At 39.4% G+C, this 26,982-nt stretch overlaps 1 pseudogene; it reads left to right on the top strand.

Moving 5' to 3' along the window:
* Positions 1 to 14,818: 14,818 nt before the first annotated feature.
* LOC147633226 (calcium-dependent protein kinase 7 pseudogene) lies at positions 14,819 to 15,736 on the top strand (annotated as a pseudogene).
* The last annotated feature ends 11,246 nt before the right edge of the window (positions 15,737 to 26,982 follow it).

A 26,982-nucleotide genomic window follows, 5' to 3' on the forward strand; every position in this document is an offset into this window, starting at 1 on the left:
TTAACGAAGGAATTAGGGGCTGGACACTGAGCACAGTTATTAGGAACTTCTTGTGGTGCAATATGGGAAGGGAGAACCATTCTTTTTTTTGGGGGGATAAACCCTTTTAGAGTTCACCTTGCACAAGTTTTGATGTGTAGGCCTGCCCACAACAGAGAAGTGTTGAGTTCTGTCTCTAGGATGGCATACAATGCAGTAATCCAGGGTTTTCTTTTTTGTAAAGTAGTGTATAGGCGACGAATAAATAAATATTCAAGTAAGGTCATTTCGTTGATTATTGATTTCACTGCCGAGAAATAACCCACCCGTGCTCCCCGTCTCTCTCTCTCTCTCCCTCTCTCCCTCTCTAAACACAACCATCATTTTATCTCTCTAATCACAACCATCATGTTAGCTTTTACATACACTTCTTCACTTGTTTTCTTTGTCTTCTATGGTGCTTAACCTATGGTAAAAAACTGATCTTTCATTTTGTGAGGGTTTTGTGTTTACACCATTATTATAGATTTACTTACATATGGTATAACAACATTAGGTTCTAAACACAACTTCTTTGCACGTTTTATTTTAACAAACAATTTTTTTGAGAAATGGTTTCCAATAAACCAAACCCACCACAAATCGATGAGAAAACTAAGGAAGAGGGCATAAATTACACTCTCTACATGTTGAAGATGAGTCCAACCCTTGATTTTAAAAAGAGGTAGGAGGGTCCCTAACACTCATGATTAGAGATAACTAACCCAAAAAAAAAAATTCTATATGAGAACTAACTTCAAGCATAAAACTTAGAGTAGGAGAGTGTTCAATAATTCTTAACAACAACGGTCATTGATAAGAGTCACAGATATTGGGGATAGATGCCAACAAAATTGGTATGCCTATCACCAATAAAGGTTTGGTAGAAACAAAGACATGGCTAAAACATATGTTAGGGTGTTGGCTTCCAATCATGATAGTTTGGTGACATCCCTAAATCTAATAATCCACACCTCGTGCTTTTAAGGAGGTTAACTTAAAGGAGGAGTTGAGGATGAATGTTCATCCACAATGGTGACATCCTTAAATCCAATAAACCACACCTCTTACCTGTTAGGAGTTCAACCTAAAGAATGATTAATTCAATATCTATGCATAAAACCTATCATAAGCTTGCAATCTCTATGCATAGCCTTCTTGCAAGCTTTATGCATAAGCTCTATTCATGGAGCTTGCGAGCTTGTGAAATCTCTATGCATAAGCTCTATGCATAGGCTTTATGCATAGAGTTTGCAAGCTTATAAAATCTCTATGCATAGGTTTCTTGAAAGCTTGCATGGACATTGTACATAGAGCTTGCATAGCCTTCTTGTTGAAAGCTCTATGCATAGCCTTCTTGTAAAAGCTCAATGCATATACTCTATGTATAGGCTTTATACATAGAGGTTATAAGATTATGAAAGCTCTATATATAGGGCTTGTAAGCTTATGCAAGCTCTATACATAGATTTTATGCATAGAGCTATATGAATCTAGCTGAATGCATGAATTAAGATCTATGCATAAAGCTTAATACATAATGTTTTATGTATAAATCTTATGGATGAGCTTTATGCATAAGGCTTCACATGCGTTATGTTTTTTTGCATAAAGCTTTTTTTGATGTAGAGTGCCTTGCATGGATGGAAAGCATAAGCTTTTTGAATGTTTATACTCTCTTATACATATAACATATATTTCTTATGCTCTGTTTTTCTATGCATAAGGTATTCTCTTTATTCATAGAGTTTATATATGTTATCAAGGTAAGATCTCTTATCCATGTAAAACAAGATCATGTTTATTACACCATTGGGTGATGGGATTAAGGGTTAGCATAGTGCATAAGGCTTATAGCATAGAGCTTATGCGTAGAGCTTATGCATAAGTCTTGCATAGAGCTTATGCATAAGACTTATGCATAGAGCTTATGCATAAGACTTATGCATATGGCTTATGCATAGAGCGTATGCATAAGACTTATGCATAGAGCTTATGCATATGGCTTATGCATAGAGCGTATGCATAAGACTTATGCATAGAGCTTATGCATAAGACTTATGCATATGGCTTATGCAAAGAGCTTATGCATAAGGCTTATGCATAGAGCTTATGCATACTTATGCAGTTGGCTTATGCATAAGTCTTGCAGCCTTATTATGCAAGCTTATACTTAAGGCTTACAAGCCTTACTATGCATAAGGCTTATAGCATAGAGCTTATGCATAGAGCTTATGCATAAGTCTTGCATAGAGCTTATGCATAAGACTTATGCATAGAGCTTATGCATAAGACTTATGCATATGGCTTATGCATAGAGCTTATGCATAAGACTTATGCATAGAGCTTATGCATATGGCTTATGCATATGGCTTATGCATAGAGCGTATGCATAAGACTTATGCATAGAGCTTATGCATAAGACTTATGCAGTTGGCTTATGCATAGAGCTTATGCATAAGTCTTGCAGCCTTATTATGCAAGCTTATACTTAAGGCTTACAAGCCTTACTATGCATACGATTGCATAAACCTTATTCATAAAGCTTGCATAAGACTTACGTATAGAGCTCAATGTGTAGGCTCTATTTACAGAATCTATGCATTTAGATTTTTGCATAAGGCCTTTATAAATAGCTATTTATGAATAGAGATAGCTTCTCTCTCCATCCTTGTTCAAATTCATCTTAATTTTGTATGGAGAGAAGATAAGCTAATGTATAAGTTATTTTTTAAAATCTCCCTCAACGGCTGGGGAAAAGAAGCCCGTTTGACGCTTTTTTAAATATTTTTAAAGTCTTCCTCAACGTCGGCTGGGGAAAAAAAGCCCGTTTGACGTTTTAAATGTTATTTTTTAAAATCTCCCTCACGAGACTGGGGAAAAGAAGCCCTGTTTTATGGTTTACATAGTGCTTTGTGTAATGCATAATGATTTGTGTTTAACCAGCTGCATATACATGTTATCCTGCTAGATGGAGCCTCTCAATCTTGAAGAGAGAATAGCGTGTCCATGCATGCGATGTAAGTACCAAATCTTTCGAAAACGAAGGATTTGCAACCACCAGCATGTTCATGACGTTGGCATATTTCCAATGGAGCGCTTGCAAAATTTACGGTTTCAATCGTACAACCAAGCAAGTGTGCAGCCGCATCTTGATAACATTGCGCCTGTGAATTCTCGTCCCCAACAAAGGATGAGGATATCGCAGGAGGGAGTGACAGATGGAGCTCAATTAACAGCACCCGAGGGAATGGAAGAAGGTCAGGAAATGGAAGAAGGTCCAATGGAAGAAATGTTGGATGCCTTCATCGAGCAACAAGAAGCTCTCTTCGAGGAGCATGAACATGAAGATCATCAACCACGACATTCTCAACGGTCAAATTATGAACCAGAGGAAGAGGCCATGCATAAACTTGCACGCCTTCCATTATACAATGGTGCCAACATATCTGTATTGCGTGCATCTCTTACGATGCTAAATTTGCAGTCAATTTTTGGATGGTCTAATACAAGTGTCACTGAACTATTCAAGTAAGGACTTTTTTTGGAGATTACACCTACTGTTGAAATGATAAATTATCAACTTGTATTTGAGAAAATCTTAATAGTAACGATCAGATATTGCCATACTTGCAGACTTTTGAAAGACCAGATATTGCCCCCTGGCAACGAGATGCCTCCATCTCGTGCAGATGCCAAGAAGTTATTGAAATCCATAGGCATGGATTACAATAATATTCATGCTTGTCGCAATGATTGTTGCCTCTTCCGCCATGAATATGAGCATTTGCAAGAATGTCCCCATTGTGGCTCTAACAGATATAGAGAAGATGTTCAGGGGGAAGCTGTCCCGGTAAAGGTTCTCAGGCACTTTCCAATCATCCCAAGAATAAAAAGCATGTTCAGGTGCAAATCTATAGCAAGCTTGATGACATGGCATGCCACAACTCGATCCACAGATGAAGTGATGCGTGTGCCTGCTGACTCACCCGCATGGAGACACATTGAAGAGAAATGGCCGGCTTTTAAGGAAGAACCTCGAAACCTCCGTCTTGGCCTAGCAATGGATGGTGTAAACCCTTTTGGTTTAAGGAGCTCTTCATGGAGCACATGGCCTGTTTGCCTTGTGAATTATAATCTTCCGCCATGGTTAGCAATAAAGAAAGGTCATTTGTTGCTCTCATTAATAGTTCCAGGAAAGTACAAGGTGAAGAACATGGATGTATATTTGGCACCACTTATTGATATATTATTTTGGATGAAGGTAATGATTGAGTGACTGATTATGTGTTAATGGTGGAACATGTGTTGGACCACTATGAGATATTTTGGAAGACATGTGAACACCTTTTATGGTTTCATATTTTGTTATCAATATTTTTGTAAGGCTAAGGCTTCATACCTTTGTACATACCAAATAGTATTTTATGCCCAAGACTTTATATCATTGCTTGCTATATTTTTGTAGAGCTGGCATGCTCATAAACTCATAAGCACTTGTGCTTCCAATAGGCCTAAAATTACACAAAAATAACCAACAAAAGTTCTAAAAATTCCCCGACGAATAAATAAATATTCAAGTAAGGTCATTTCGTTGATTATTGATTTCACTGCCGAGAAATAACCCACCCGTGCTCCCCGTCTCTCTCTCTCTCTCCCTCTCTAAACACAACCATCATTTTATCTCTCTAATCACAACCATCATGTTAGCTTTTACATACACTTCTTCACTTGTTTTCTTTGTCTTCTATGGAATGATGCTGGTGAGCCAAGCTTATGGTGTCTACATGCATGTCTAGATCTTCACAACTTCATATATGCCCCATAGCTATTGGCTGATTGGTTCCCCATGCCCTAACCTAATGTGATGCATGTCCTAAATGTTGTTGATGCCTTGTGTATTGTTGTAGGTGCTGCAACAATAGCACCATACAATGTTGCACATGCTATAACTACTCTGATCTACGCTTGTTAACATTAATTTAACTACTTGGTAAATGTTGGATTAATGCTTGAATGCCTAGAATGCCATGTCACCTATACACCAACTAGGTGTGCCGTGACATTGACCAGGTCTGGTCGGCTAGCAAAAAAATAGGCCCTCTTGGCTAGCAAGCTACTACAACCAACCATGGAAAAGACTATAGAACCCCCTCATGGAGCAAAACTGGGAAAAATGGACAATGAGGAAAAAATGAAGAAACTCCTACACGGGCAGGCACACCCACAATAATGGCCGTCACTCCCTACTACAACTGAGTAATATGTACAGACAAGAGATAACTACTAACATCCCCTCTTAGCTCGTGGATGTGGAACGAATCCTAGTGAGCTGGAGTGCTGACAGAGAATCCGCTGAGGTAGAAGCTTCATAAAGAGGTCTGTCGTATTGTCCTTCATTGAACAAAAGACTAGCAAGATGTAACCAACCACCAAAATGTTCTCTCTAAAGGTATAGTTTCGGTAAGAAGATTTTGGCTAAGGCGGAGCAATATTAGAGCCTTGTAGTTGTTGATGCCTTCATGTATCCTGCCTATGAATTGATTATGACCTAGAATAAGGTATTGTAACTTAGACAAAGTTGTGACTTATCACTAGAGTTTAGCACCCTTATCACTAGAGTTTGCATCAACATCTATATCATCCTCACTTCATCTTCCTCTGCCCACTACCACCTTGAAATTCCTCTACATCCACCGATGCGAGCCTTCGACGCCGACCATCTCACGGAGTGCCTTTGCCTCACATCAATGCGAGCCTTTGTTCATTGACCGTGCTTCAACTCTGACATCATCTCTGCTTCTGCAATGGTCTTCTACTCAGATTCTCCTCACATTAGAGGACCTCTTGTACATATTTTCACTCACCATCATATATACACTCACTCACCCATTTCATGCTGTGTTGTTTTGCTATGATCTCTCATACATTGGTCCTGTCCTCCATTGTTCCTCACATTCTCCTCTCTCGTAATGATCTTAGCAATCCCATACCCCCAAAGTTGGGAAAGTTCACTAACCTTATAGATCTACTTATGAATGACAACAATCTAACAACCACCATTCCCCCCACTTAGAAATTGCTGCAGTCTCTCTGCCCTCTACCTTGATCAAAACAAGCTAGAAGGCTATATCTCCTTAGAAATTGGGAATGTGAAACTTCTCACCGATCTAAGGCTCTTCTTGAACTCTCTAAATGGCCCCATTCCCACCTCCCTGTACAACTCCACCAACCTTGTGACACTACAGCTTCAAGTGAATCAGCTTAATGGCACCTTATTGCAGGATATCATAGTATTCAAGATCTTGGCCTATTTTTTGCTTTTGGAAACCGCATAATTGGAAGCATTCCCATTGAGATTGGAGCTTGCGAAAGCCTCGGATCCTTGTACTTATAACAAAACAACTTGACTAGCACTATACCAAGCACCTTGGGCTCATTGACCTTATTGCAAGCACTAGATCTAGGGGCAAATGCACTCAGTGGGCCTTTGCTCGATACCATAGCTAGGATCAGTAACCTCACTTGGCTGTCTTTGCCACTCAACAACCTTGATGGTGGTATTGCATTCCAAATCACAACTTTGTCTAAGTTACACTACCTTATTCTAGGTCATAATCAATTCATATGCAAGATACATGAAGGCATCAACAACTACAAGGCTCTAATATTGCTCTGCCTCAGTCAAAATCTTCTTACCGAAACTATACCTTTAGAGAGAAGATTTTCGTTGGTGACATCTTGCTAGTCTTTTGTTCAATGAAGGACAATATGGCGGACCTCTTCATGAAGCTTCTACCTCAGCGGATTCTCTGTCAGCACTCTAGCTCACTAGGATTGGTTCCACATCCATGAGCTAAGAGGGAATGTTAGCAGTTATCTCTTGTCTGTACATATTACTCAGTTGTAGTTGGGAGTGGTGGCCATTATTGTGGGTGTGCCTGCCCGTGTAGGAGTTTCTTCATTTTTTCCTCATTGTCCATTTTTCCTAGTTTTGCTCCATGTGGGGGTTCTATAGTCTTTTCCCTGGTTGGTTGTAGTAGATTGCTAGCCAAGAGCGCCTATTTTTTTGCTAGCCGACCAGACCTAGTCAATGTCACGTGCACACCTAGTTGGTGTATAAAGTCAATATTAGATAAAGTGGGAAAAATCTCATTCCCATGAGAAAAGTGGGGGTATGGTAAACTCATCCAAAAGTTTGTCAAAACATATTCATTTGACATATCATTGGAAAGAGCTTGAAAAATAGAATCTAGATCTACTTTGTCCGACAAATTTGGAGTTTGCATGTGCAAGTTATGGCCAAAACAAATTTTTTAAATACATTCCCATTTTGAGGGATTTTTCCCATTTTATCTAATATTGACTTTATAGGTGACATGGCATTCTAGGCATTCAAGCATTAATCCAACATTTACCAAGCAGTTAAATTAATGTTAACAAGCTTAAATCACAGTAGTTATAGCATGTGCAACATTGTATGGTGCTATTGTTACAGCACCTACTACAATACACAAGGCATCAACAACATTTAGGACATGCATCACATTAGGTTAGGGCATGGGGAACCAATCATCCAACAGCTATGGGGCATATATGAAGTTGTGAAGATCTAGATATGCATGTAGACAGCATAAGCTTGGCTCACCATAGCATCATTGCATATATATAGAAAAGCGCATCATTCATTTCAGTTATCTCCTTCTTCTCAACGTTTGGAGCCTAAGGAGCAAATGAATGAGCAGCATAGTCAATGTTGGAAAAGCTACATATCACCGTAATATTATCCACTCTAGATTCTTCTTCTACCTTTGGTATTTAATGGGCTAAGATGTAATATATCCCATATTTTGTTCCATTTAGTTAATCATAAAAATTCATAATATTTATCAAATATTCAAAATAATAGCACCTGACCAGATCTAACAAATTACTTCACACTTTATAAGAAAGAAGAGATTTATCCAATATCTATGATTGTTTCGAAGTCTAATCAATCCAAAAATAATAATAATCGCTAGTACAATTATGCAAATCTAGAGAGTTAATCACCAATTAGGGCTTTCTCTGATGCTCATCCACCCAACCTCCACACTTAATGTCACAGCTATCTCGGGTATGCCTCCTTCTCGATCTGGTACTCTCTGGGTTCTACCACATGGTTTCTAGAGGGCTTCAATCTTGTTCTCTATCCGGCGGGTAAATAGTACCAGTCGGCCCAAATCGCAAAAAGTCTCTGAGCAAAATCTCCCTCTCTCTCTCTCTTCCTGCATAGAACCACATCAAGGCTTTACAAATATAGCCCACAAAAATTTTGTTTGATTAACATGTACGAAAAAGATAAAGATAGTTTTTTTTTCTAAAAACACATTCTTTAACCAAAATAGAGATGATATGTAAAAAAAAACACTCGAAAGTGGTGTCGAATTTGTTTTACAAAATATCGGCCAAACCATGAGGAATCTCCAAATGGTCTGAACACAGACTTTGTTCCTCTTATTATGATCTATCTTTCTTTAGTTCTTGTCTCTAACAATAAAGTTAACTACCCCCTTATACAAAGCTGTTACTAGGCACATTTTACTTTCCTTCATAGTTCTAGGGAAGTACAAGGTTAAGAACATGGACGTCTACTTGACTCCATTAGTTGATGAGCTACAGACGTTATGGATGGTATCTAAGTTCATGATGCATCTAAGGGTTTTGGATATAGGGATGCAACAGTGTGAGGAATACTTATGTGGACCATGCATGATTGGCTGAGCTCTATGGAGAGTGCTTGGTAAGTTAATTATTCTAAGATTTCTTGATCTGATTTAATTTTATAATTTTAATCATTTTGTATTATTTGCATATCTCATCATAATGATTAGCATGTTTAGCAAGGCTTTCAATATCTGGTTATGTGGGCCTAGATCAGAGACTTGGTACTCAATAGCTTTGAAGAAGGTTGTCTACGAAGGCCACAAAAAGTATCTCCCCGACAACCATGAGTTGCGAGAGAGAGATTTCTAGGGAGGCCTCCTCGTGTGCTAAAGCCAAGTGATTGGAGGAGGGAATGGGAAGTGGATCCAAGTTGTTCACCCCCAGAATGAAAAGGCTATCCATCTTGCATCTACTCCCATACTGGATTGATCTTTTAGTCAATCATCATCTTGACCCTATGCACATTTTCAAGAACATAGCCGATATGCTTTGGAAAACCATCACAGGTGCTAAAGAGAGTAAGGCACAAAGGGATGATCTACAAGAGGTGGATCGCATGTGCAACACTTATGGGCGCGGAGCAGATCTGATGGGAAAGTGATTCTCCCCAGAGCACCTTGGGTCTTAACCAAAGAAGAGTAGCGGCATGTAAAGAAGTGCATAAGTGAGTTTCGTACTCCCACTAGTTGTATGCATTGCTTCAAGGGATCATTCACAAAGGATGAAGAGCTTAGTGGCTTGAAGTCTCATGACTGGCACAAATCTTATAGTTTGTGCTACCAATAGCCATTAAGGATTGCCTTGGTGAAGACATAAGAGCGACAATATACAAGATTAGTGCAGTGGTACGATGGATATCAAAGAAGGAGATTATAAGAAATACGTTGGAAGCAACTCGTCTAAACTCCATTGAAGCATTTACAATGGCGAAGAAATTCTTTCCAACAAGTTTCTTGACCATTCAATTGTACCTACTTGTTCATGTGGTTAACAAGGTTGCTATAGGAGGTGTTGTTCATAGTCGATGGATGTTTTTCCTCAAGAGATTTATGAAGACATTGAAAGGTTTTGTTCAGTGGGATGGCTTGAATCTCTTGTATACATAACATAATTTCTTAGTACGTCAAACCCTGATATGCCACGATTGTGGACACAAGAAGAGGATGATCAGCTTGTTGGGGAAGATCCTCAAGGGGACAAGGGCTTTAGAGAACAATGGATATGGCATTGCGAAAGAAGATTAATAAATTTTGCATCCTCAACTTAAGTGCTATGCAGAAATGGATCGAGAGATATAGGGTTGCAAAGAAGGAAAGAGACCGAGATCGTTTGAATTTTAGAAAGAGTCGAACAACTAGAGCATTGCCATACCCAGATTCATTTTCTCAACTTCCAGAATTTAGTTCTAGTAGATGTCTTCAGCAAATCATGCAACAAGAAAAATACAGTGGTGAGGTTATAAGCGACGAGCAGGAGGAGGAGCTTGCATATGGTTGTGATTACCATGTAAGTGAGTTTTTATATGTACACAAGAAACCGTAAGACATAGTCTTGTATATAAATTTTTGTTCTTGATACAATTTCATGATCTTCTTTTGCTTGCAATATCACAAATTGGTGCACTTTGGTCATGCGGTCGTCTCTTTTGAGTGGAGCAAATAGATAAGAAGAGAATAACATTTGATTGCAGTGTCAACACAAATTTCATGCAAGAAAGTCGTTCTAGTGCAAGTGATCTAGATTGTGAAGTTGGCATGCTTGATTGCTGTGTAACGATACAACACGTTATCAAGGAACTGGGTTCAGAAAGTTTTCTATGTTCATTTTTGATGTGAAGTGGTTCAAGGTAGTGACTTAAGGACCACAAGCAACCATGCACAGAGATAAGAGCGGATTTATTCAAGTAGACTCCACAAAGATATGGACAAACCAAAGGGACACATTTGTGCTACCAGAGCATTGTCAGTAGGTTGTCTTCAAGGTGGACCCGAGAGATCATACATGGTTGTTTGTAATCCAAATAGATCCACAAAGTAAACAATATTTGAAGATATGGAAATTTCAGATGAAGTAGAGGTTGAGGAACCCACTCAAGAAGTACAAGAAATAGATATTGATCGAGTTGAACAACTAGAAGAAGGATCAAATGAAGGTATAGTAATTCAACAATTACTAGCACTTGAACCAGAAGCAAACACAATAACTAATCCAGAATTCGAAGAAGAGAACGAAGAACAACTTTCAACACAACCACCTCTAATGCTTGAAATAGAAGAGGACGATTCGGAGGCTACACGTATTGATGAAGATGCAGATGGAGAGGTATTTCTAGAAATAGATGTATTTGGAGCCATGGATCTAGCTAAGGATGAGAGAGTCGATGATGAGCTATAACATTTTATCTCAATGTTATTTACTAAGAAATACTTAGTTTTTGTCAATGTTTTCTTTTTTTGCACAATCAAATTTTAAGAAATTAAAAATAAGAAAATTTAAAATTTCGATACCTATTTCGACGCTTATTCCGACATTCATTTCGACGCTCATTTTGATGTTTATATCGATGCACATATCGATGGCGTGTAAACCGTCAAATACCAAGTGTCAAAAATGAGTCATCTTGTAGTAGTGTAACTAATCATCATGGGCTAGTATGAACATAAGATGGAATCAAGGATGGATAGGTGGCGAGGGCATGATCAAGTAGCCATTAAGAATCTTTGATGGGGTGGCCTTTATACTTGATTAAATATCTAATGGTAAATATTACCTTTGCTTATTATTATTGTTGAAAGTTCTTTAAAAAAAAGGTTAATAATTCAAAAATGTATTCAAGAAAAGAATGTATAAGTACTATGAATTAGTTTGATGCTATAATGATATGTGAAAAGAAAATTGGAGTAAAAGAGTTGTCATCTCAAATGTGTGGTTGATGTGCTACAAAATAAAGTGTGATTCTATAATCTTTGAAAGACGTGTATGCATCGCGATAAATATCTTTTTAGGGGGTGGGGGGGTAAGTGAGATTGAAGGAAATGTAAGTGAGAAAAAAAGGGTTCATGGGCTATACTTGACAAAATTGAATATTAGGAGGAAATATGTGAGTGTTTCCAATGGCGATTATGACAAAACATGCTTCATGATCGTTCGTCCAGATCTTTGACCATTTGTCTTCAGGTTTGTCATTAAATATGTGTAACAATACCTTGAATAAGTGTGCATTGCATGCGGATATATAAGCGAGTCACATACATTCTGCCATGAGTTGTAGAAGTTCAGATGGTTGTCATAGATTGTGAGGCGATGGAAGAGTCATTGCGATTATGTACTAAATATTTTGGCAAAAATAAAGTTACAAATATGTAAGGCTTAAAAAGAAATAATGAAAAATAATTACTTGAATTTAACCCAACATGTGTAAGTGGTCTATAACATGGCCAATTTGTCGCAAGAGCTATGGGAAATTTTTAGAACTTTTGTTGGTTATTTTTGTATAATTTTAGGCCTATTGGAAGCACAAGTGCTTTTGAGTTTATGAGCATGCCAGCTCTACAAAAATATAGCAAGCAATGATATAAAGTCTTGGGCATAAAATACTATTTGGTATGTACAAAGGTATGAGGCCTTAGCCTTACAAAAATATTGATAACAAAATATGAAACCATAAAAGGTGTTCACATGTCTTCCAAAATATCTCATAGTGGTCCAACACATGTTCCACAATTAACACATAATCAGTCACTCAATCATTACCTTCATCCAAAATAATATTAGTCATCACTGCACAAAGCCTATTAAGCACATTAATTTTGATTATATCATACCAGTGCACACAGCTAATTAAATACATTAATCCTGGTAGACATTATACCATTGCACATAGCTTGATAAAAAATGCGCATCCAAAATAAAATATCCCAAAGCAAAATAATAGCACTTACAATATCAAGACAATGTACACATGTACAAATTCACCTACGTATGCGTCAAGTAAACTACGATCGTCGTAGATTTAGAAAGGCATCCCAAGAGAATTTATAAAAATGAAAAACGTGAGAATACATATTTCATATATTAACTCCAATTTATAAATAATGATAAATGTGAGAATATATATTCCATGAATTAACTCCCTACAACATGCCCCGGGGGTAACAAGTAATTGTTCTCAATTGCTCATAAAATCATAAATAATTATCATGAGCTAGTATGAACATAAGATGCAATCACAATGGATAGGTGGCGAGGGTATGACCTGGTAGCCATCGAGAATCTTCGATGGGGTGGCGTTCATACTTGATTAAATATCTACGATAAATATTACCTTTGCTTGTTATTATTGTCTAACGTTTTGACGAAAAAGGTTAATAATTCAAAAATATATTCAAGAAAGGGATGTCTAAGTATTATGAATTAGTTTGATGCTATAATGATATGTGAATAGAAAATTGGAGTAAAAGAGTTGTCATCTCCAAGTGTGGTTGATGTGCTACAAAATAAAAGTGTGATTCTATAATCCTCGAAAGACATGTGTATGCATCGTGATAAATATCTTTTCAGGGGTAAAGTGTGATGATTGAAGGAAATGTAAGTGAGATAAAAAGTGTTCATGGGCTATGGTGATGTCGTCTTTGATTCTCTATTCGAATATGATTTCGTGTTGCTCCATGAGTTGACAAAACTAAATATTGGGAGGAAATATTGAGTGTTGCTAATGGGGATCACGACAAAACATGCATCATGATCGTTCGTTGAGATCTTTGGGCTATGGCGATGTCGTCTTTGATTCTCTATCCGAATATGATTTCGTGTTGCTCCATGAGTTGACAAAACTAAATATTGGGAGGAAATATTGAGCGTTGCTAATGGGGATCACGACAAAACATGCATCATGATCGTTCGTTGAGATCTTTGACCATTCGTCTTCAGGTTTGTTCATTAAAGATGTTTAGCAATGCCTCAAGCAAGTGTGCGTTGCGTGTGGATATATAAGTGAGTCGCATACATTCTACCATGAGTTGTAGATGTTCGGATGGTTGATGTGGATTGTGAGGGGATGGAAGAGTCATTTTGTGATTGTATACTAAATATTATGACGAAAAGAAATTTGCAAATATGTTAGTCTCGAAAAGAAATAATAAATAATGTTACCTTGATTTAATCCCGGGAGCATGCATAAGTGGTCGATAACATGGTCGCTTTGTCGTAAAAGCTATGGGGAAATTTTAATGGTTATTTTTGTGTAATTTTTAGGCTAAAAAGGGAATTTTAGGCAAAAAGAAGTATTTTTGGACAGCTAAAAGCAATTTGGAATTTCTAAAAAATTTCTGAGAAAGGGAAAATTTACAAAAACTGAGTCGGGGGTCGAGGGCATTGAAAGCCTTTAGAAGAGCTTAAAAGCTTTAAGGTTTTAAAGCCTTGAAAGGTTTATATACTAAAGCTTCAATAAAGACCGTTAGGTGGCCAAATTGCGCAGCTACGAAAAAGTAGTCAAGGATGAGTTTTGTGCGCCCGACGCAAGAAGAGAGGTGAAGCAAAGCAGAGGAGTAAAACAAAGGTGGTTTTGGGGCTTCGAAGATGAGAGAATTGCATCATCGGGGTAGTGATGGATGAGGAAGAGGGTTAGATTTAGGGGAAAGCCACTTGGATTTTTGGGTGGTTTTGAGAAATACAAAGTCCCTCACGGAGAGGGGTCCCTCTGCTTACTACTTCTCGAGAGTTTGTGTTTGAACTTTTGTTTGGGGTCGAAGCTTTATTAGTTTGTTTACAATCTACAAGCACTTCTCTCGAGAGTTTTTGTTTGGAGTCGAAGGTTTGTTAGTTTGGTTACAATTTACAAGGCCTTGGAGAAAGTGTGTAATTTTTGAACGTTGACGATCAGGGAGGGATAATGTTGTCGGTCCGCCGAGTCGCCCATGCGGGCCGCTTGACTCGTCGACGAAAGTCCGACTGCTGTCTGTCTACATATAAAGTACCTCGACTGTGTCTCTGCCATCTTATCCTTTGCGATTCTTCACCTTTCTTTGCCTTCTATAATCGTGTACTTCTTTCTCATACGCTCTCTCTCATCATCTTGCACAGTTTAGGTACGTACATGGAAAGTAACAGCAGCAGCAGCAGCTGCTCCTCCTATGCGCTGGGCCGCCAGTTGGGCGAGGGCGTGGATGGCATTGTGAGGCTGTGCACGCACAAGCGCACGGGCCAGCAGTACGCCTGCAAGTCCGTGCGCAAATCAGGGAGCGCCCTTCGCCATGTGCGCACGGAAGTTGCGACGCTGGAAAGGCTCAAGGGTCATCCCAACGTGGTTCGGCTGGAAGAGAGCTTCGAGGACGAGGAGTGCGTTCACGTGGTGATGGAGCTGTGCGAGGGAGGAGACCTGCTCGAGCATCTCAGGGACAACACCAGCAATGGGCGCCTGCCGGAGTCCCAGGCAGCTGAGGCTTTCGCGGCCATCGTGAGAGGGGTGTCCTTCTGCCACGACCAAGGTGTCATGCACAGGGACCTCAAGCTAGAGAACGTGCTCTTCGCTGATCGAGGAAGAAGTTACTCCCACCTCAAGCTCGCGGACTTCGGCGCCTCTGCTGACTTCTCCCACCGTCGAGTCTTCGACGACGTGGAGGGCACGCCATGCTACCTCGCTCCCGAGATCCTGCTCACCGGCACCCACGACCAGAAGGTGGACGTGTGGAGCTTGGGCGTGCTACTCCACATGTTGCTGTGCGGCTATCCGCCCTTCGACGGGGATACCACCGCGGACATCTTCGAGGCCGTGAAGCGAGGGAGGCTGGATCTGAAGAGGGAGCCCTGGCCGTCCATCTCAGCCCCAGCCAAGGAGCTTATCAAGGGAATGCTGCAGCGGAACCCCTACAGACGGATGAGACTCAGGGACCTGCAGCAGCTGGCTCACCCTTGGCTACAAGATCATGTGCAACAGCATCATACCCAGAGTACAAGTCCAACTAAAAACGCCGGCAACAGCCTGCAACAGGAATGCTTAGCTCTAAGCTGTTAGTTAACGAAGGAATTAGGGGCTGGACACTGAGCACAGTTATTAGGAGCTTCTTGTGGTGCAATATGGGAAGGGAGAACCATTCTTTTTTTTGGGGGGGATAAACCCTTTTAGAGTTCACCTTGCACAAGTTTTGATGTGTAGGCCTGCCCACAACAGAGAAGTGTTGAGTTCTGTCTCTAGGATGGCATACAATGCAGTAATCCAGGGTTTTCTTTTTTGTAAAGTAGTGTATAGGCGACGAATAAATAAATATTCAAGTAAGGTCATTTCGTTGATTATTGATTTCACTGCCGAGAAATAACCCACCCGTGCTCCCCGTCTCTCTCTCTCTCTCTCCCCCTCTAAACACAACCATCATTTTATCTCTCTAATCACAACCATCATGTTAGCTTTTACATACACTTCTTCACTTGTTTTCTTTGTCTTCTATGGTGCTTAACCTATGTTAAAAAACTGATCTTTCATTTTGTGAGGGTTTTGTGTTAACGCCATTATTATAGATTTACTTACATATGGTATAACAACATTAGGTTCTAAACACAACTTCTTTGCACGTTTTATTAACAAACAATTTTTTTGAGAAATGGTTTCCAATAAACCAAACCCACCACAAATCGATGAGAAAACTAAGGTAGAGGGCATAAATTACACTCTCTACATGTTGAAGATGAGTCCAACCCTTGATTTTAAAAAGGGGTAGGAGGGTCCCTAACACTCATGATTAAAGGCAAGGATGAATGAAACTAGTAGGGATGTTCACATGTGAAATTTTGACCTATTTTACAGATAGTAGTTTCAGAGATAAACCCAAAGTTGGTAGCAACAGATATGCAAACAAATGATGCCATGTAAAACCATACTATTCTAGAGGCTTGAAAGTGTAGACATGCATATGTGTTATATACGCTCTCAATCATTAATGGCATTAATGAGAACACCTTGCTAACCATGGCAAAATACCTTTTCTTTGCTTTAGAAATTTGTGATGCTTTGTAGAACCAATACAAGATAACTAACCCAACAAAAATTTCGATATGAGAACTAACTTCAAGCATAAAAACTTAGAGAAGGAGAGTGTTCAATAATTCTTAACAACAACGGTCATTGGTAAGAGTCACAGATATTGGGGATAGATTGTAACAAAAGTGGTATGCCTATCACCAATAAAGATTTGGTAGAAACAAAGACATGGCTAAAACATATGTTAGGGTGTTGGCTTCCAATCATGAGAGTTTGGTGACATCCCTAAATCTAATAATCCACACCTCATGCTTTTAAGGAGGTTAACTTAAAGGAGGAGTTGAGGATGAATGTTCATCACAATGTTGACATCCTTAAATCCAACAAACCACACCTCTTACCTTTTAGGAGTTCAACCTAAAGAATGACTTGAGAATGAACATTCATCACAATAGTGGATATTTTTCCTTTTTTTGGAAAGGCTAAACTGCCAGGTGGTACACCTAACAACCCTTTGACTCCTCTATTGATCCTCCCCCACTGAAACCACTGCCCCATTTTGTCCTCTTCTGTCGGGATTGAGTTCCACTGTAGGAGTTGAATCCTTTGAGCCAAATGCTTCTCCACTACGGGAACTACATGGAAAATGCTGATAAATTTGCTTGGAAATACATGAATCACCACACTCACCTGTCTGTGGAATCCTTTCACATGGACCTCTGAACCTCCTCAGGCGATGTTGGAGCCACTTCCGTCTTCTTATATGGAAGAGAACCCACTATTGATGCCATTTGAAGCCCAAAACTCCATTTACTCCTTTGATGATGGATGTCATTCTTCCCTAGAAAACTCATGGGTAAATCATGTATGCCTTGCAGAAACAAGAGACTTTAGACTGACTATCTTTACTAGACTGCTAGGATGACTACTATGCTGATGCAAGCCATGTGCTACCCTATATGCTATGGAAGAATGTAAATGAACGGGTTACTCATGCATGCTTAAGGGGAAAACCCTAAGGATGGCCTGCAAGATCTTAAGAAATGGATTTAACTAAGGGGAGGCAACTGTCATGATACTTTACTGAATGACTTAAGGGAAGAACTAAGGTTGGTTACCCTCTGTAACGCTCTGACACCAATGTGACATGTGAGGGATTGATCGTAGTAAAACAACCTTAGGCTTAATTAAACTTCACTTAGAAACACTTAAGAGAAAGAGAATGGTTTCAATGCAAATAAAATGTAGCTATATTCAATGCGATGGTTACAATGAAATCTATGAATAGATCTATGCATGTCCTAAATGAGTATCCTTCTTGAGAAGAGAGAGATATGCTGAATGATGATGATAGCTGACTGTTCCTTTCTCCAATGATGAGGTCCACCCTTTGGATGTTGGTTTTCCTTTATATAGGATGCAAGAGATGAATTGAATGTTGAATGTTGACCGTATGCTGACTATGCTGCTCATTCCCTTGCTCCTTAGGCTCGAAACGTTGAGAAGGAGATAACTGAAATGAATGATGCGCTTTTCTACATATATGGAATGATGCTGGTGAGCCAAGCTTATGGTGTCTACATGCATGTCTAGATCTTCACAACTTCATATATGCCCCATAGCTATTGGCTGATTGGTTCCCCATGCCCTAACCTAATGTGATGCATGTCCTAAATGTTGTTGATGCCTTGTGTATTGTTGTAGGTGCTGCAACAATAGCACCATACAATGTTGCACATGCTATAACTACTCTGATCTAAGCTTGTTAACATTAATTTAACTACTTAGTAAATGTTGGATTAATGCTTAAATGCCTAGAATGCCATGTCACCTATACACCAACTAGGTGTGCACGTGACATTGACCAGGTCTGGTCGGCTAGCAAAAAAATAGGCCCTCTTTGCTAGCAAGCTACTACAACCAACCATGGAAAAGACTACAGAACCCCCTCATGGAGCAAAACTGGGAAAAATGGACAATGAGGAAAAAATGAAGAAACTCCTACACAGGCAGGCACACCCACAATAATGGCCGTCACTCCCTATTACAACTGAGTAATATGTACAGACAAGAGATAACTACTAACATCCCCTTGTTGACATCTGTATCCCCAATCTTCTCAACGGCCATAGCAACCCCAACATTTGTAGCTTCCATGGCTTTTGCAGAATCCAATATATCATCACCATTCCCACCTTCATCATCATTTTCATGCCTTCCAATATCTTCAAAATTGTCTTCGGCATCCTCATTGAATAGAGCATCATTCCCTTGGTCCTCTTCATTCCTTTGCCCTGCATCTTCAAATTCTGTAGCATCCCCAACTTCTTTATCATCATCTGTGCCATTTTTGTTGTCAATATCATCACCTTCCTCTTCGTCCTCTGTACTTGGTGGGTCATCAATGTGAAGATTTTGAAGGTTCTCTTTTTCTGCATCATCTAGTGTTTGCTTTTTTAGGCTCGAACTTGAGTTGGAGCCTTTGTTCTCCAATCTGCCTTAAGGCTCGAACTTGAGTTGGAGCCTTGGCTCTTGATGCTAGTGTACACCGGCCTTAAGGCTCGAACTTGAGTTGGAGCCTTGGCTCTCGATGCTAGTGTACACCGACCTTAAGGCTCGAACTTGAGTTGGAGCCTTTGTTCTCCAATCTAGTGTACACCGACCTTAAGGCTCGAACTTGAGTTGGAGCCTTGGCTCTCGCCAACCTTAAGGCTCGAACTTGAGTTGGAGCCTTAGCTCTCGATGCTAGTGTACACCGGCCTTAAGGCTCGAACTTGAGTTGGAGCCTTTGTTCTCCAATCTAGTGTACACCAGCCTTAAGGCTCGAACTTGAGTTGGAGCCTTGGCTCTCGCCAACCTTAAGGTGCGAACTTGAGTTGGAGCCTTGGCTCTCGATGCTAGTGTACACCGGCCTTAAGGCTCGAACTTGAGTTGGAGCCTTTGTTCTCCAATCTAGTGGCCTTAAGGCTCAAACTTGAGTTGGAGCCTTGGCTCTCGCCAGCCTTAAGGCTCGAACTTGAGTTGGAGCCTTGGCTCTCGATGCTAGTGTACACCGGCCTTAAGGCTCGAACTTGAGTTGGCTCTCGCCAGCCTTAAGGCTCGAACTTGAGTTGGAGCCTTGGCTCTCGATGCTAGTGTACACTGGCCTTAAGGCTCGAACTTCAGATTAAGCCTTTGTTCTCCATGCTAGTGTACTCTGGCTTTAAGGCTCGAACTTGAGTTTGAGCCTTTGCTCTCCATGCTAGTGCACCCCGGCCCCTTAAGACTCGAACTTCAGATTGAGCCTTTGCTCTCCATGCTAGTGCATCCCGGTCCCTTAAGGCTCGAACTCCAGTTTGAGCCTTTGCTCTCCATGCTAGTGCATCCCAGTCCCTTAAGGCTCGAACTTCAGATTGAGCCTTTGTTCTCCATGCTAGTGTACTCTGGCTTTAAGGCTCGAACTTGAGTTTGAGACTTTGCTCTCCATGCTAGTGCACCCCGGCCCCTTAAGGCTCGAACTTCAGATTGAGCCTTTGTTCTCCATGCTAGTGCATCCCGGTCCCTTAAGGCTCAAACTCCAGTTTGAGCCTTTGCTCTCCATGATAGTGCATCCCGGTCCCTTAAGGCTCGAACTTCAGATTGAGCCTTTGATCTCCATGCTAGTGCACCCCGGCTCCTTAAGGCTCGAACTCCAGTTTGAGCCTTTGCTCTCCATGCTAGTGCATCTCGGTCCCTTAAGGCTCGAACTTCAGATTGAGCCTTTGCTCTCCATGCTAATGCACCCCGGCCCCTTAAGGCTTGAACTTAAGTTTGAGCCTTTGCTCTCCATGCTAGTGCACCTCGGCCTTAAGGCTCGAACTTGAGTTGGAGCCTTTGTTCTCCATGCTAGTGTACACCGGCCTTAAGGCTCGAACTAGAGTTGGAGCCTTGACTCTCGATGCCAGTGTACACTGGCCTTAAGGCTCGAACTTCAGATTGAGCCTTTGTTCTCCATGCTAGTGTACTCTGGCCTCTTAAGACTCCAACTTAAGTTCAAGCCTCCCATACATGGAACTTCGCCTTAAGGCTCAAACTTGAGTTCGAGCCTTGTCTCTCTATGCTAGCGTATCCCTAGCATATGAGTGCACAACTTGGATCTAGGTCCACCTTAAGTCGAGCTTCTGTATAGATTAAGTAAATGCAAGTGAGGCTCTTGCTATTCAAGAAAACTTTTTGTAGCATGCATTAAGTTTCTTAAGTTTGATAGGTTTTGATTTGATATGTAGCATTTAAATCCATTTTTTTCTAAGGTTTTGAAACTTTTTTTTGCTTCACAGGAATGGAAGCTAGCAGAGCGCCCGCTACCTCGCAACCACATGGTGCACCAATCTTTACTCTGGATGCTCTCGAAACAACAACTCAAGCTAAAAGTGTCACTCCTAGAATTAAGGTGGATAAAACCTTCGAATTGAGTAACAAAGAAGTAGTAAAATGGTTTGTGGATAGCTACGATGCTAGTGCAAACTTCAAAGGAGTCCTCCATTTGTTTTTGTCTCAAGGTGATACATCATATGGAGATATGGGGATTGTGGTAGGCGCTAAGGATGATGTGGATGCAAGAGCAAACCCATGCTTCACATGCACTGTATTGCCAGAAGGAGAAACTACAAAAGCAAATAAGTTTTGCTTATCATTGGAAACTTTTCACTCAGCAGACATGACTGGCAGTAAACTAGGAAAGGACAATTGTATTGTAAAGTTAGGATTGAAGATCATTGACTTTTCCAATCAAGAAGACTCAGGGGTGGATAATGTGGAGGACCTGGTGAAAGCAGTGAGGCATGCAAAGAAGGCTTTGGATTCACGAAAAAAGTCCATACGTGAAAAGGAGACAACCACTCAAGTTAGGAAAATTGTGGAGAAAAAAGGCAGGGCCATAGTGAAGAGTGCACTTGAAGCATCTACAAATGCTTGTGAGATCCCCCTGTTCCCACCGAGCAACGGATTCGGGGTACTAGCAGCGGAAGTAGCACATCATGCGTGGGTAGGGGTCTCACACTCGGGGCCTCGCCCACGGATATCCGGACAAGAGACTGATCCGTCGGTTTGTCCAAAACCGAAACTGGAAAAACTTCCTTTACTCGGAAAGCATGGGCGATTCCACCAGGATAACTCTTTACTCTAACGTAGTCAAGATCATTACGGATCAACTGATCTGACTGCACCTTTAACGGTACTTGGTCAAATCAAGGTAGAAACTTGCACTTGGATCATTGGGATCAACGCTTTTTTCCCCATCAAGAGGCACAGCCGTTGATTCCTATCCATAGAACAATTTCTATCCGGGATTTACTTTATCTATCGTAAAAACAAAGTTGAGTCTCGATTTATGGATCCATCAGTCCAGCCTAACCCCATCCGATCCCATGGGTTAGCCAACCGCCCAACCACTGTAGTGATGGGATCCAATTTGGAATTTGGTTAGGTTTTGTCCCGGGTACCAAGGAAAAGAGTTCCAAGGCCCCCTAGCCGGAAGTTCATGCAAACATAAAATTAGGCACACCACTTACACACCCAATATGAAATTGCCTTTTTCTTAGCATCAGCTAACTTTAAAACAATCCTTTAATGAAACCATAGTACCACTGATCACAGTCTTCCAAATTATCCGATTGATTCTCAAATTTTCCATCATTCCTTCATCAGAGTATCTATGGCATCATTGGCAACTAGAACGCTCACCACCTGACCACTCAGAGGCCGTTTCCATAGTTCCTAGCCCATAATACTCAGCAATATAATCACTTATCAAGATGGACTCTCGTTGAAGATCAGCAAGATCAACCAACAGATCCATATAAAAGAGCCATGGACTCATCCGTTGAGGACCAGCAAGGTCAGTCAACCAGATCCATGCCCGGTTTCACAAAACAACTCTTACTCCTTGTTCCAATATCTTCCTCGACGCACGCGTGGGTATCCTAGGCGACCCAGAGCCCGAGCACCGTATGGTCAGCACCCTCTAGGATCCTTCGCAGGTGACCTAGCGCTTCACTCATAGGCCGCTTCCTTGGTCCCTCATCCACCGTACCGGAAGCTCACCATTTTAATCGAACCGAGGCTGGTCAAGACCTCGGTCGACCTTGCTACGCGAGACGTCCTCCATTGACTCTCCGTCAGCAGTTGCAACTTTATCAGTTAGGTCTCCACGACCTTAATCACAAGACGGTCAAAATGCTTCCCCAGCATTCTTGACATAAAACAGCCATTTACAAACAGCATTTACAAACAGTTTACAAATACAGTTTCTATATTAACTCTCATTTTTCCACATTATCCCTCATTAATCCACATTACTTATTCCACATTCCATGTATATGTGTACTCATCCAATCACCTCCTTTTCCATCTCTTCACTTCAGATTCCTTGACATCACATATCATATATTCACATCCATATCCACATCCATACATCCACATCCACATCCACATTCACATCCATACATCCACATCTACATGCTTATCTCCATTTTCACATCCTCATTTATACATCCACATCCCATATCCACATTCATACATACACATCCATATATCCACATCTACATCCACATACATACATACATCCACATCCACATTCCACATTCACATCTATACATCCACATCTACATTCACATTCACATACATCCACATCCACATTCCCATACATCCACATCTATACATCCACATTCCACATTCACATCTACATCCACATCTACATCCACATTTACATCTATGCATATACATCTTCATGCATATATCCATTTTCATGTTCATACATCCATACTCCCATCTCCATATCCACACATCCACATACATACATCCATTTTCACATTCCCATTTATATAACCCCATATACTTTCACATCTAATCTTTTACATCACATCCATTCTCGCCCTATCACAACCCATATATATCTTATCCTATCACATACACTTCTTACCTCATCCCCCATACACATCTTAATTCATCTTATCACATCCTAACTTATTTCATAAGCATCTTATCAATTCTTATCACATCTCATACACCTCTTATCACATCTTATCACATTTCATATCTTTTTTTTTTTTAAAAGAGAATTCTTTTATTTGATATAAGATTTCTCTACACATTTATTTATACATAAATTCCATTTAAGGAGACTAACACTTTCGAAATTAAAATCAATCTTTTATGCATCTTCTTATGCATGATTTTAATTTGGTAGGGAATTATACTTTTAGAATAAAAGAATTTCTCTTATGCATCTAAGTTAAGCATAAAATCCATTTATGAGAAAAATCATACTTTTAGTATAAAAAGAATATCTTTTATGCATACCTATATGCATGAAATCCAATATGATAAAAGTAACACTTTTGATATAAAAATTTTTCCTTTATGCATACTTCTATGCATGAAAATTAAAAATGATAAAAGTAACACTTTTGATATAAAAATTTTCCTTTATGCATACTTCTATGCATGAAAATTAAAAATGATAAAAGTAACACTTTTGATATAAAAATTTTCTTTTATGCATACTTTTATGTATGAAATAAAAATAATAAAAGTAACACTTTTGATATAAAAATTTATCCATTATGCATACTTCTATGCATGAAAATAAAAATGGTAAAAATAACACTTTTGATATAAAAATTTATCCTTTAAGCATAATATTAAAATTCAATTTCTCCATGATTGTAATGAAATTCTTTCAATTAATCTAGGATGATAATTCCTAGAATATGGTAGGAAGTCCTCTTTTTATGCTTTGAATGAGATTATTTTATGCATAATTTTTATAAAAATTTTGCCATAGCTCCGCTGCTATGACTGATAAATCTCAATTTTTCTAAGGGATAATGCTTATCATTAAGAAAATAATTAAAATAATCTCTAATTGGATTATCAATCCATAATGGATTGAATCATTAATATACATAAACTAAAAGCATAGAAAAAAGCCATTAATTTGGCCTCAAGCATAGCTTAATCTTGGGTTAAGGAAAAGCTTTATGAAAAGCTTGATTTGGATTGAGAATGGGTCATGAGTATGACCATTTCTTGAGTGAGAGAGAGAATTTACATAAGAATCATTAGAATTTAAACATAAATAAAAATTAACTTCAATAGCATTTATTAAATTATGTAACTCTTCACTACTATTCAAACTTCAATAGCATTTAAAAAAAAACCATACCAATTAAACTTCTCAAGCTTGAGAGGGGTTGAGAAGAGAGAAACATTGAGAAATTATAGAAAGATGAATATTCACTAATTACCTTACAACTTGCTTGATTCTTTGTTCACGGTAGAGGCCCCCAACCAATCAATTGGTTAAGTATGTTGATGGAGCCACTAATTGGGATTAAAGAAAGAGGGAAGCTCCAAAAACTAGTGAATTATTAAATGAATTCACAGTTCTTGGCTTAGGTGGAGTAGAGTAACGATGCATAAACACTATATATTTTTCAACAAGGGGGAGGCTTCTATTTATAGGGAAAATTGAGCTCCTAACCAAACAAACTGATTCTAGAATTTTCTAAATCAGTTTGGTCAATTTTTGACCATTTTTAGGTCAGTTAAGCTAACTTTTTGGAACTAGATTTGAATGAGGAGAGAGGAGAGATGAAATATCTCAATTTTTATGAGTTTAAAACTCATTCAAGCATGTGAAATATGCACCTCCTTTAAAGAACTCCCCTTCCTTACATATGTGTCATAATGGAATCATTTTAATATTGCTCATAGTTTTTTAACTAATAAACCTTGTACATTTTCAACTCTTCATCTTATGTGAAATATGCACCTTCTTTAAAGAACTCCCCTTCCTTACATATGTCATACTTTTAATATTGCTCATAATTTTTTACTAATAAACCTTGTACATTTTCAACTCTTCATCTTATGTGAAATATGCACCTCCTTTAAAGAATTCCCCTTCCTTACATATGTGTCATAATGGAATCATTTTAATATTGCTCATAGTTTTTTACTAATAAACCTTGTACATTTTCAACTCTTCATCTTATGTGAGCATTTACTCATTTTTGGATACCCAAAATATCTCATATTTTTAATATTGCTCATAGTTTTTTACTAATAAACCTTGTACATTTTCAACTCTTCACCTTATGTGAGCATTTACTCATTTTTGGGTATCTTCTTTTTACAAATTGGATTTATCTACTCCCTACACATGGATTGATGCTATTGGCCCATAGGAACCTTAATTGGACCATAGTCTAAAGATTTCTGAAAATCTAGACCCTTAGACTAAGGTTCTTTATACCTATTTCCAATTAATTCCAATTGCACATTGGAAAATTCTTTTTGAATTTCTGTTTCAGGGGAACTCATCTGAATTATAAGAGATATTTTTCTATCCAAAAATATTCAAAATCTGAATATTCTCTCTCTAGAATATTTTCTCTCTCTAAGCTAAAATAGTTAGAAACAAGGTCTTTATATTTCTGAAGAGGGGTTGATTACAGGGGAAGATACTAGACATCAAAAAGGGGTTGGGAGAGGAATCTTACATTCTACCCCACTTAAAAAACGCGAGATGTCCTCATCTCGCAGGTGGAGTATGATTTCTTTCATCACATCTTCTTCTTCTTCAATCACATTCAACTTTACGCCTTGGAAGTGGACGGTCGATTTTTCCCTGGTATTCTGCTGGAGTATGGATGACTTGAGAACTGTCGGTTAAGTCCTTGGTTTTTCAATTGCAGTAAAGATCTGCCCTTCTTTCCTCTTCTACTTCTTCTGAAATTGTGACTGCTCTGGCTGCTGCAGTCTGAGGTGGAATTCTTTCTCTTTGGTTGCCCCTGTTCTAGAAAGGAGTTCTAAGGTTATTCTGGGTAGAGGCAGATGGTTGATTTGGAGTTCTTCTGGGGTTACCCTGGCTTGGGTGAGACGGACCCTGATTAGACTGGTATGAAGGAATTGGTCTCTGAATTCGGGGTCCTAGACTTCCCTGTCCCCTTGACATGGCAGGAGTTGGGCAGTCTTTTAACTGATGACCAAATCCTTGGCATCCAAAACACCGGTTCTCACTTTTGGGCTCATTGTTCTGCATCCTTAAAATAGATGGTCCTCCTGAGAAAGTATTTTGGGGGAAGGATCTTCCTTCACTTTGGAATCTTCCTGCATCTTGATTCTGAATCGGTCCTTGCTGCCTCTTTGGAGGTGGAAAGTTTGAAGTACCTTCCTGGGCTTGGAATCTTTTAAAGTTAGAGGGTGCAGGTTTTGGCGGGACCTTTACTACAAAGGCTTTGGCAAAATCCTTTGCCATTTTTACT

Source organism: Cibotium barometz, chromosome 12 (genome assembly GCF_041138505.1).
Source record: "Cibotium barometz isolate CiBa-2024 chromosome 12, ASM4113850v1, whole genome shotgun sequence".
NCBI classification, from domain to species: Eukaryota; Viridiplantae; Streptophyta; class Polypodiopsida; order Cyatheales; family Cibotiaceae; genus Cibotium; species Cibotium barometz.